At 45.9% G+C, this 12597-nt stretch overlaps 1 protein-coding gene across 1 annotated transcript in view; it reads right to left on the bottom strand.

The window, feature by feature from the left end:
• The window catches only part of LOC138569235 (BOS complex subunit NOMO1-like), a 1101991-nt gene that overhangs the window by 714968 nt on the left and 374426 nt on the right, over nucleotides 1-12597 (bottom strand). The window lies entirely within an intron of this gene.

The raw sequence follows: 12597 nt of genomic DNA, 5'->3' as shown, positions 1-12597 counted from the left end.
AAAAAAATATTACCCAATCCTTATATGTAAGCCCTTAGAATATTTGTTCTACTCGGATGCCCCACAAATACGGTGACAGAAAAAGCCCCTTCCTCAGTGAGGTGGAGTGCCAATGGGGAGACACCCACCCAAATGTGGAAGGTAGAACCTGTAATTGCTTAGGGTTCCGTGTCGATCGGTTTCAGTGGTATTTACAAGCATTTACCCACTTTCTTCAGGACAGTCTTCTTGGAGGTAGGTACCAGAGCGAACTGGCACAGAGGGGTAAGAAAGGGAAGGCGGGATAAAGGGCTGGATTGCTGGTTGCTCGAATCCTCATTTTCAGTACTGCTGTATAATCCGTGAAATAGAAGCAGTGGCCCTGTAAAGAAAAAATATTGCCAGGGTCACTGTAGTGCAAGGTTGTCCAACATACGGCCCGCGGGCCACAATGCGGCCCTCCAAGCCATTTGATGTGGCCCGTGGGGCTCAAGAGTCTGTGGACCCGATTTATTCATTTATTTCTGCAATGTTGGTCGAGTACGGTACCCGACCAACATTGCAGAAATAAATAAATAAACCGGGCCTTGGCAGAGGAGCAGGAATGTTACTGCCTCTGGTGAACCCTGCAAGGGTGCACCAGAGGAAGTTACAGGCCTCAGCCACGTCCCGGTTTATTTATTTATTTGCGCAATGTTTGTCGGGTCCGTGGACCAGATTAATTTATTTCTGCAATGTTTGTCTGGTATGGTACCTGACCAACATTGCAGAAATAAATAAATTAATCGGGTCCACGGACCCGACAGACATTGCCCAAATAAAGAAATAAACCGGGCCTGGCAGAGGAGCGGGATGTGGGGAGGACTGTTACTGCCTATGGTGACCCCTGCAAGGGGACACCAGAGGCAATTACAGGCCTCAGACATGGGCCGATTTATTTATTTATTTGGGCAATGTTTGTCTTTGTCTCTGCAGCAATGAATTTGCCCAGATTACCAGGGCTCAAGTCGAGGGTACGTGGGTGGACTAAGTCCACCCACATTTTTAAGAGGGTGGACTCAGTCCATTGAACCACAGCCATCAAGTATGCAGGCTGGACAACTCACCACTGCACTAAATAACCTGATGAAAAACGACTAAGGTGAAATGTCCAATTTCGGTACTGCAAAATTCAGGGAAAACCTTTGTATTGGTTCTTGGAGTTTGAGTTTACATGTGCACATTTTAACGTGTTGATTTTATGGAAGGGGATTGACTTTGTCCTATGCAATTTGGGTGGTTGTGAAAAGCCAATTTAGTGAAATATGCGTATTTCAATTTGAACTTCAAATATCTGATGTCACATCACATTGCAACAGAGTTTACCTTTTTGATATGTGGGCGGATCCATGTGCAAATGGGCAGACTCTTCTGTGACTGTGGGCAGGGCATACATCTCAGGGTTTTTGATTTTCAAATGTAGGCAGGTATGCCTTGAAGGGGGCACCAGAGGCCTCAGCCACGGCCCGGTTTATTTATTTATTTATTTGGGCACTGTTTGTCGGGTCCGTGGACCCGATTAATTGATTTATTTCTGCAATGTTGGATACAGGTACCCGACCAACATTGCAGAAATAAATGAATTAACCGGGACGTGCTGGGTCTGTGATAAGAGTACAAATTACACGCAGTAGTTGTAAGCAGAAAGATTAGGACTGCCGAATCTTCCGTCAAGCGATCCTATAGGTTAGAGTCACTCTGATTTAAGTGCGGGAAAATCACTGCGTATTTGTGTTAACAGTCAATGAAAAGAAGTGGAAATGAAACCTGTGCAAGACTACCTCGTATTAGATGCGAAACAAAGATCATATTTATAAGGTGTGCATAGAGTGTATGGTCCGATAGAGGGTACCTGAAAGTTGTTGTCAGGGAAGTCGGGCCGCCAACCCGTCCAAGCTGCAATCGTGATGATAATTATAGCTTTTCTTATGGTGTGAAGAAAACGGACGTATTCCTAAATGGGCAGAAAAATTCATAATGCCCATCCTTAAAGGTCCGGTAGCATGGATCAACTGAGCATAATTGTAAGGATATTTAGGGTTCGTACCTCGCAGTATAACTGTGCCAGTCTGGATCTTCACGGAGGGTGTGCTTGTCTCTGTTCTGTGGATGCCAGGTGTTGGTTGCTATCGATCCTACCCATGAGTCATTGGGTCTTGTATAAGGTAAGACCGTAGTCTTGGATCACTGACCGTGTGACAGAGTGTCTCTGTGTAGTCATCACGTGGTAGGTCAGGCAATCAGGCTGTTAGAAAAGGTGTATTGGGTTGATTCAGAATCTCAAGTAGGATAATTAAATAGGTGAAGCCAACGCCAGTAAGACAAATGTCGGTGGTGAAGATCGATAGACACGGGGGACCTGGCATATGCAAGGACGCCCACTCTTCCATCCATCTGGCAATGAGTGTTGCCCGTACATAAATTAAAGGGCAAAATTGCAAATGAAGACAAATTGCATAGACTTGTTGACATTGTGGGTGATAAAGGAACTGGCTTGTGTGTGTTAGGCCGTGAGTGGATCAGTCCAGTACCTAGTGTCACCGGTGATGAATATTGCCCGTGCATAAATTAGGGGGCAAAATAGCAAATTTAAGTCAAATTTCAGACTTGTAGGCATAGTCGGTAATTAGGAGACTGGCGTTTGTGTCGGACAGTGAATGTGTGAGTCCAACATCTCGTGGTGTGCGTAGGGGCTGGAACCTCCTAATAAACCATGCCTGTATCAAAAGGGTGGAATTATAAGGGTAGAATTGCCGTCAAAGTGAGAATGCAGTGACTTGTTGCCATGGATGGTAATGAAGAGACTATACGCGGTAGTTAGATGGTCAATCTAGCACTTATGGTATGGATGGCGACTGAAAACTCCTTAAGTCAGTATAACCGACTGATGGTGTCAGCAGGTAGTTCACACATCTGGTTCAGGTAAGTGGTATGAATAGGTGCGAGATACGAATCAACCATCATCCGAGTCCCAGAATGCAAGTGGTACCTCTAATTTGTCTACATCAAGGCAATGTGACTAGGGTATTCCAAACAATGGATTTGTTGAGGCCATGTTGATCGGTTTTTAGGCGAAAAATCCAGTTCTGTTCACATCTCAACAGGAGACTTTGTAGGTCTCCGCCTCTCAAAGGACCCGTCACTTTTTCGATAATGGCCCACCTAAGGTCAGTGGGGCCATGTTGTAGTGCGCAGAAATGTGCGACCAAAGGTGCATTTTCCCTTTGGAGCCTGATACAGGACATATGTTCTTGTATGAGTTTCGTTACTGGTCTGCTGGTAATGCCGATATATTTCAAATGACAAGGACATGTTATGAGATTTACCACATTAGGAGAGTTGCAATTGGTGAATTGCAGTTGTTGCCAGGGAGTGTGTAGGCCCAAGTCCAATACTTTAGTTCTCGTGGTAAACTGCAGATGTTACATTGCCTGCATGGTGAATGTCCTGTGGGTGTTGTGGTATTCCACAGAAGACCCTGTTGTGAAGGAATATCTGGAGGTTGATATGATTGTATTAGTATGTCCCTTAGATTTCTCCTTTTCTTGATGGCAAACCGGGGAGGGGGTAAAGTAGAGTCTCCAGTGTTGAGAATTGGCCAGAGTTTGAGAATTTATTTTCTTCAATTTGTTAGTCAGCTCGGAGTAATTCAATACGGCAGTTATAGTGTGTTCTGAGGCCGGTTTGGTTTTTTGTTATAGGGTAGTTACACGAGAGATGTTGCGAGCACGAACATATTAATACAATCATATCAACCTCCAGATATTCATTCACAACAAGGTCTTCTGTGGAATACCACAACACCCACAGGACATTCACCATACGGGCCATGAAACTTAAGCAGATTTACCACGAGAACTAAAGAATGAATCAAGCAGGTAATATATGAAGGACTGGTTATGTGATAAGCATCATAGCAGGCCTTTTACGCATTAAAATCTTGCAAAATACGACAGATTCATTTTTCTGTGTTTATTTATTTATGCACTATTGGAGAGCAGCGGGCAGGTGACTTGACAGAAAGCAGAGCATCTTGATTGTCATCTGCCTGGATAAAATCGCATACCCGTAGGGAAGCAGTCTGAAAATAATACATTTGCTCTCTTAACTGTGTGCGACAAGCTTTTCTGAAAGACACAGCAGACAGTGAGATAACAAATGGTTACTTTTGTTCAAGTTCTGTATGTAGATGCTAATGGAGAGAAATATGCATGCATATTTATGTTGCTTGCATGTTAGGGTCCTCTCAGTATTAAGACTGAAAACGTTTTAACAATTGTCAAGTATCCTTTGTAACAAAAAAATTACTTTTTTTAGTGCATACTCCATGCGTGCATTGCGCTAAAGTATTTTTCTGAGTTACGGCGTAACTGCATTTATCATCATGGTGTGTTCATACACAGTGTGTAGGAGAAGGCTTTCCACAAATATAAAGGTATTGTTTTAAGCCAGACATCTTTGCTACACAACTGTTTTCTTTCTAATATGTTCTATTCATTTTCAAGTTTATTCATGTTTTGGTTGCCTGTGGGATACATGTTGTACTCTTCTGCAGGCAAATCACTTTTACTCTTACACTCCCACCTCAAAATCTTATATGAGGCATGGGCGAGCATAGAATGTCAAGTTTAAACATCCACCAACCTTAACTTGGAGCCGATGTGGTAAATGGTACTATAAATTGTCAGCTGCAGCAGGGCCCTTGCTCAAGTTTGAGTGATTGCCATTACACCAATCATAGGTTTAACAGTTTCTTTCAGATCTTCAAGACTACTATCCAAGCATTCAAACCATGACTCACCGACCTATACTAGCGCTGTGACAAAGCAAACAAAAATAATGGTTACGTTTGTAACTGGAATACAACTAAACAAGACATGTCCCAGTAAAGGTAATCCAGACAAGTATTTAACTTTATGTAGTGGTTCATACAGTCTTCCTTCAACTTCTAAGCACTGTGATCATTATTGCCTCAGTCAATAATTTACCAATCTCTGAAGTGTGCAAAACTAACTACCCAGCCAGCATTTGATCTTGACATTCGTTACATGCAAGGTAAGCTCAGTGTTAGATCTGATCTTTTCCACTGGTGAAAGGGTGCTTGTGCTACTGCAGTCTGTGTGTGATCTATTAATTGTGAGCGAAACCTGCTTTTCTGTCACATTGTGTACCGCTATCGCACGAGAATGTTTCCATACAGTTAACTTTTTGCACGCGTCGTCTGGATGACACAGTTTTTACTCTTGCGAAGGAGAAAACACATTTTTACCCCCTTGAAATTGGATTTACTCTCAAAGTTAAAAAACAGGCAGTAAAATACTCACACCTGAAAATCTTATCTGGAGCACTGCACATAACACTCTAAGGTTTAAGTTAATTACCTGTAACTCTTGTTCTCCAGCATGGGTCTGGCATGGATTCACATGCTCATTTATCCCCGTCGGCAAGCTGGGAATCCTGGGTAAAAGGAAAAACAGTTTCACTTCAGCTTTAAAACCGTATTTCTCCTCTAAACCAATCACTGTCCTCTGCGTCATACTGCCACCACCAAATGGCAGTCCTCTCCCTAAGCTACGCCCCTGGTCGCCATTTTCAGATTTGGTAAAGCAAGTAAAGTGGCAGTATGAACCAAGAACATGTGAATCCATGCCAGACCCATTCTGGAGAACAAGTTTTACAGGTAAGTACCTTAAACCTTTATTCAGCATGGGGTCTATAATGATTCTCATGCTCATAAATAACGATTACACAGCAGTACATAAACACAAACCACAGGATGTGACAAGGCTCAAGAGAAGCAATCAACACTCACCCCTTGAACAAACTCCTCAAGTAAGTAGGTTGTGTTGCGCTGCTAGGCCGACCCGGGACTCCTCCCTGGAATTCCTGTTGATGCAGTAGTACCTCATGAAGGTGAGCATGGACCTCCACGTAGCAGCCCTGCAGATGTTGAGCAGGGGCACACCCGAGAGAAACGCTGTCATTGCTGTGATGGCTCTGATGGAATGGGCTCTCGGCTGGCCCGGAAGAGACCTGTTAGCCAGCCGATCACAGTAAATGATGCAGGCGGTGAGCCACCTGGATATAGAAGCCTTCGACAAGGCCTTTCTGTGATTCACACGTCCACAATTGGCAAACATCTGAGAATTTTTTTTGAAAACTCTTTGTGCGTGCCACGGAAAAGTTCAAGGCACGAGCAATGTCCAGCAAATGCAATGCCCTCTCTGCGGGAAACGACGAATTCGGGAAGAAGACAGGAAACACCAAAGGCTTGTTGAAGTGGAGCGCTGACTGAACTTTCGGCATGAAGGTTGGGTGTATACGCAGTACAACCCTCATAGCATGGACGGATAAGTACGGCGGCTTGCAAAACAGGGCTTGAATCTCCCCGACCCCCGATCGCCACAAGGAACGCTGTCCTCCACGTGATTTTATTCAGGAGAGCATTATTTTTTGGTTCAAAAGGTGCCCCCATGAGGTTAATCAATATAACGTTGAGCTCCCACACTGTAGCGTTCACCGGTGGAAAGGTTCTGAAGAGGCCCCTGATGAACACCTTGACGAGTCTGAGAGACCACAAGGATGGCCTACCCATTGTCCTCTTGTAACGGGATATGGCAGCCAAGTACGTCTTGATAGAGTCGTAAGTCAGTCCAGCCTTGGCCAAGGAAAGCAGGTATGGCAAGAGCTGCGGGGTGTGACTCGCAAGGCATTGATCTTCAGTGCCTGGCACCACATGGAGAGTCACTTCCATTCATGTCTGTAGTACTACAACGTGGAAGAAGCTCTGGCTTTGGCCACGATGTCCTTACATTCCGTAGGCAAGGAATAAAGTCCTAATTCTAAGGCTGCAGCAACCAGCACCCGAGGTTCAACAACGCTGGCTTGTGGTGTAGAATCGGTCCTCCTTGTCTGGTGAGAAAATCTGTAAGTTGCAGCAGTCTGATGGATGGTGCTGTCGACAGACGTAGCCAATTCCGATAGCATATCTGCGTGGCCACGCCAGAGCAACCAGTATCATCTTGCAGTGACAGTGTGAGTGTGTTGATCACTCATAGCAGGAGCGGAAACAGAGGGAAGGCATAAAAGAAGAGACTCTCCCACGGAGACAAGAAAGCATCCTCCATACTCATCGGTTGCAGGAACCTGATGGCGAACCTCGGATACTCTGAATAGGTCACCGTCGCTTAGAGGTCGATCTGGGGCCAGCCCCACTGCCGAAATAGTAGATCCACTTGGGCTTGGCGAAGCTCCCACTCGTGGCAAGAACTGAGCGAGTCTGCAATGGTGTTGTTGGTGCCCGCCAGGCAGAACAGGAGAAGAAACATGTCCGGACGAATGGCCCAGCGCCACAGCTCCTGGGCCTCCTTGGTGAGAGCTGGCAAGCGCATCCCCGCCCTGCCTTCGGATGTAGAACATGGTGGTGGTGTTGTCCGTGAAGATCCTTACCACCCTGCCCTTAAGCGACGGCAGGAAGGACTTAAGGAAGAGGACGTTGATGTGAAGAGCCTTTTCTCCTGGTAGCCAGAGGCCTATTGCGTGGAACTGTCCGGTGTAAGCTCCCCAACCTTCCAGGGAAGCATCCTCCGATAGGTGAAGGTGCACGCCTCACCACCGTATTGCCAGCCGAAACTCCTCATTGAGGGTGACCTGGTCCGTTCAGGATCCTGAGACCTACAGCCACCTCCCACCCAGAAACTCCTAGAGGTCTCTGTGTAGTCTGCACAGGCGAATGAGGTTGATGCGTGAGGACATCATGCCTACAAGTGACTTGATGGCTCGTACCACAGCCGTTCGGCGACACTTCACGAAAGCGTCTAGGCTGTCGTGAAGTCTCGCCGGACAAGGACGTAAACAGTAAGGTTATCGGTGAAATGTATTGAGCTACTTCAACACGTACGTGTCACGAGGGCTGTTCCCACCCTGTCGAGCTGTGTAGTATTTTGAAGATTTTGAAGCTTTTGAAGTACTCCCCGCGCACCGAATGGAATAAACTCTGTTACGGGCCAGCCATATTTAGCGGAAGGAAAGTCTCCCACACTGCCAGGAAATAAGATAAACCGGAACTGATTTGTGACATCTGGGAAGCAGGAATTAAGACCTGCTACGACTAGGGGTCTCCTAGTATAAAGCTCAAGTACAACCAGGATAGTATCCTGTTACGGGGGATTTGAAATAGAGATGTCCAGCAACTAACAAGAAATTGTCTGTCCTGAAGAAGGCCTAAAAAGTATTGGTTGCAGAGACACTAGGGATAGTGGTTGCAGAGACACTAGGGATAGTGTTTTATCTCCAAAAACGGCCGAAACATGTCGACACTTGACAATAGACTAGCTAAAGAATATAGTCTGGTGTCTGTAAACTACTGAATTGTTCAGAGTGGTTTTTTCTATTAAGATAACAAAACCCCTTATGAAACATTGTGTTTTTTAGAAGTGAGCGAGAAGATATATTGATGTACCACGATTAATGTGTGTTTCATTGATTTGTTTTTCTATCTCTCTCCCTTTTTAACTTTTCTAAAGTGATCCTAACACTTAATAAATTGATATGGACATATTGAAAAATGGTCATGTTTAGTGTGTATTAATTGAGTTGTATGGTTCCGTTCCTTCTGCACAAAATACGAGATGTTTTGTATAAATCTGGCTCACTTAATTTGAAGGTGAAAGCCAGGTTCACAATAAATCTGTAGATCACTTTGCCAGTACTGGTTGGACATAGAGTGGGGTAGTCAGTTTTTCTCAATTGTGTATTTTCCTTGGTTGAGGTGTGAAAGGAACGAGTGATGAAGGTTCCTGACTGATGCGCCTCCTTCAGAGATGTGGTGAACTGGACTTTCTCTGCGGGGACCCTGCCACTGAGACAGGTACATGACCCCCCCCCCTTCATGGTCGGAATATTAACCTTCGAGCAGATCATCCTCCCCCTCGTTCAAGCTGGCATAAATATGTACCGGCTTCTCTGGGGAAGCCTGCGTGTCTGCACCCTTCTTAGGGTCTGCAGGAGCTCTCCCTCCCCACTACGCCTTGGGTGACCTTTGGAGCGGGCAGCCAGAGTAACAATCCCCATCCCAGGGGCCTTTGCAGGCACTGCAACAATTGTCTTACGGCCTTGGTGGCAGCAACACTCGAGGAGTAGCTATGGTCGTGAACATGGACAATACCTTTGTAGTTAGCCCCCCTCCCCCTTCGACAAAGAAGTGATGGCCATGAACGAGGTTGTCGACGGAGAGGTAGGAGCCTTAGTGGACGTGGCCATGGACGTCGATGCTGAAGTTGTTCTGGCTGGCTGAGGTGTCGGTATGGACAGTGTTGCCGAGTGGAGCATTGAAGGGCCACCTTTTGATTTTTCCTTTGACGTCTTACCCGCCGATGGCTAGCAGAGGTGGACAGAGTTAATGACTTTCTCTTAGAAGGAGCACCCCCCTCACTGGTGGGCTCGCCGTAGGAATAGGTGGTGACAGCGACCTTGTCCTTTATGCGCTGGGACCCGCAGTCGCGGCAAACCCACTGGGAGCCACATCGTGTGGCCTGGCGTTCTTTTGGAACCCCCTGGGCAGGGTGTCCTCAAGGGAGCTCAACCTCTTTTCCGAGGGAGCGCGTTCATGGGACCGGCCAGACCTGGGAGAAGCGTGACCATGCCCTGAAGCCGAGTCAGAAGCCTTACCCGATTTTAACCAGGCTGCCAGTCTGCTTTAACAGTCTTTTTTTCATCTTTTTTGAAAATCCCCGGCAGACCTTGCATTCCTCTTCATCATGGTCCTGAAGCAGGCAATACAGGCATTTGTGGTGTCGAACCTCGACATACATGTTCCTTAAACCACACTTGGTGCAAAGTTTAAAGTGGCATCTTTTTCCTTCGGCCATTACAGAAAGGCATGCAGTAGGCCCAAGCCCGGACTTTCTGGAAAACTCGATGAAAGACCTGATTTAGTTCGATCTTCGCCGACAGCGGGTCCCCACTGCTAGTAATTGACCTTTGGTGGAACGACAAGACAAAAATCAGACAAAGACTAACTAGATTTGCAGATAAAACACTAGAAATATGAAAATAGCTCAGAAAGCAACAAGAGGACTCCCAGCACTGATGTGTGGTGTAAATATCTGAAGATGGCCACCAGGGGTGGAGCTTAGGGAGAGGACTGTTATTGGATGAGGGCAGTATGATGTAGAGGACAGTGATTGGTTTAGAGGAGAAATACAGTTTTAAAGCTAAAGTGAAACTGTTCTTTCTTTTACCGAGGATTCCCAGCCGGATGGGAAATATTCATGCGCATGTGAATCCATGCCAGACCCCATGCTGGAGAAATATAAAACATATATAGTCACCTTTGGTTATGCACATACCTAACCTATGTACCTAAAAGGAAGGTAAGTAGTTATGCAATAGGAAAACTAGTACACAGGAATAGAAGCCTCAACTTTCACCCCATCGCACCACAGAGTAGTTATATTCTGTCGACGAGGATTCGGGAGACCCCCCTCGGCAGTCTGCATAGCTCGCTATCAGGAGAGTCATTCCACCTCACAGCAATCTGCGATTGGGCCACTAAGAAATACAGCTCATAGACCGACAGGGTGAAATCCCTGGTCAGATAGGATCTCTGCAGTCTCGCCAATGCTTCCCTGAGTCTAGCAGATCCCCACAGTAATTACACTATCTTTGTATCCAACTTATTGAAGACGTGTTTAACCATAACGGGAATATTAGCCAAAAAAATACAACAGTCTAGGGAGGATGACCATTCTGCACAAGTTTATGGCATTCCCTATCCCAGCAAGAGCGCTACCTGTGTTGTGCACAAATGTCCCTTCCATCTCATGAAATATCTGAATCCCTAAGTATTTGAAAGACTCAAACTCCCAGCAGGGCTCGCAAAATCTAGTAGCCCAATCGCATTGGCGTGTAGATTTTATGAAGGGCGACTACCATTTGCATGGTACTCGACCTTGCTAGCGAGTATGGGGATGTTTGAAACTTTTACTTGATATTTCCTTCAAACCAACTTTGTTTGCAGTAGCTTGCAAGTAAAATGTTTGCTGTGCATTGCTGGCATTTTGGGTGGCAGCATTGCACCAAATATGAAGTGTGCTTATGGTGACATGCTCAATTTTACAGAAAAGGAAAAATTACTTACAGTAATGATCTTTCTATGGATTCTTCTCCTGTAGCTTCCTCATATTGATAGATATCTTCATCCAGCTATGCTGCTCAGCAAACTTCGACAGGGGACGTAGTGAACCTCGACTCGGCCGTCTATCCGTCTTGCTGGGCGCTCGATCGTCGGCTCTGGACGCAACATCAGGTGTCGTATATATACCACGTTACTATGCCCTATGCTTCAGTTACCCCCTTTTTTCCCTGTGCCTGAACCCTGCAGAGGAAAATAACGGCAGGGAGGCTAACTAGTCTGCAAAAAATTTGACAATGGGATAGATCCCAACAGGGAGAACCCATGGAATTAGTAGATTAGAAGGGAGTAGTTTCTTACCTGTAACTCCATTTCTTCAGTGTTGGTATCTTTCATGGATTCACATGCTGTGAATATTCCCCGTCTTCAGGCTGGGAACCACTGTCATTTTTTACTTGGCGTTTTCCTATGGAAAAAATTGACACTTCAGTGTCCTATGAACGTCCTTTTTGGGTGCTTTAGCCACCACCAATAGGACGTGGGGTATAAATAGCCCTGCCCGCGGCTTCCCTTCAGATTTTAACCTCCAAAGTGGAGGCAACCCAATTCAGGTTTGCATGCAGGGGCTGTCGGCGGGCGCATGTGAATCCATGAAAGATACCAACGCTGGAGAAATGGAGTTATAGAGAAATGGAGTTACAGGTAAGAAACTACTCCCTTCTCCAGCATTGGATCTTTCATGGATTCACATGGTGCGAATAGATTACATAGCAGTATCCATCATACATGGCGGAGTGCAAATGCAAACCAATATAGAAACAGAACCACATACATGAGACAAGAAACCCATTCGGTGATCAAGTTCAAACAACAAATACCCCGAAGCTGTGGGCTTTACCTTATTGAAACAGGCGTTGCAGGACTGCCCGTCCCATCTGCACATCCTCACCATGCTGCCTCTCCAGACAGTAATGTCGAGTAAAGGTATGCGGCACCGCACAGGAGGAATCCCCGACCATAATGCCACTGACGAAACCGTAGCCCTCGTCGAGTGTGCCCTCGGGTTCCTCTCCAAAGGCTTCCCAGCTTTAGCGTTGCAGAATGAGATAGACGACACCAAACGAGAAAGTCCTTTCTTGGAGATTACCCGTCCTCTGACAGACGTTCCATAAGCTACAAACAGCTGCTTAGAAAGTCTGAACTCCTGCGTATGATTCAAATAAAACTTAAACGCCCTCTTCACATCCAGCGAATGCAAAGATCGTTCTGCAGGCGTGGAGGCTGAAGCAAAGAAGAGGGCAACACAATAGAAGAGAGTTTGTGAAAAGTTGTTGGCACTTTGGGGATAAAGTGCAGATTAGTAGCCAACACCACCTTGTCCTTGAAGAACCTCAAGTATGGAGGGTCCACAGCCAAAGCTTGCAACTCCGACATCCTTCTGGCCG

The sequence above is a fragment of the Ambystoma mexicanum genome, chromosome 2q (assembly GCF_040938575.1).
Source record: "Ambystoma mexicanum isolate Mex_15411 chromosome 2q, UKY_AmexF1_1, whole genome shotgun sequence".
NCBI lineage: Eukaryota > Metazoa > Chordata > Amphibia > Caudata > Ambystomatidae > Ambystoma > Ambystoma mexicanum.
This window is presented reverse-complemented; position numbering and strand designations above follow the sequence as displayed.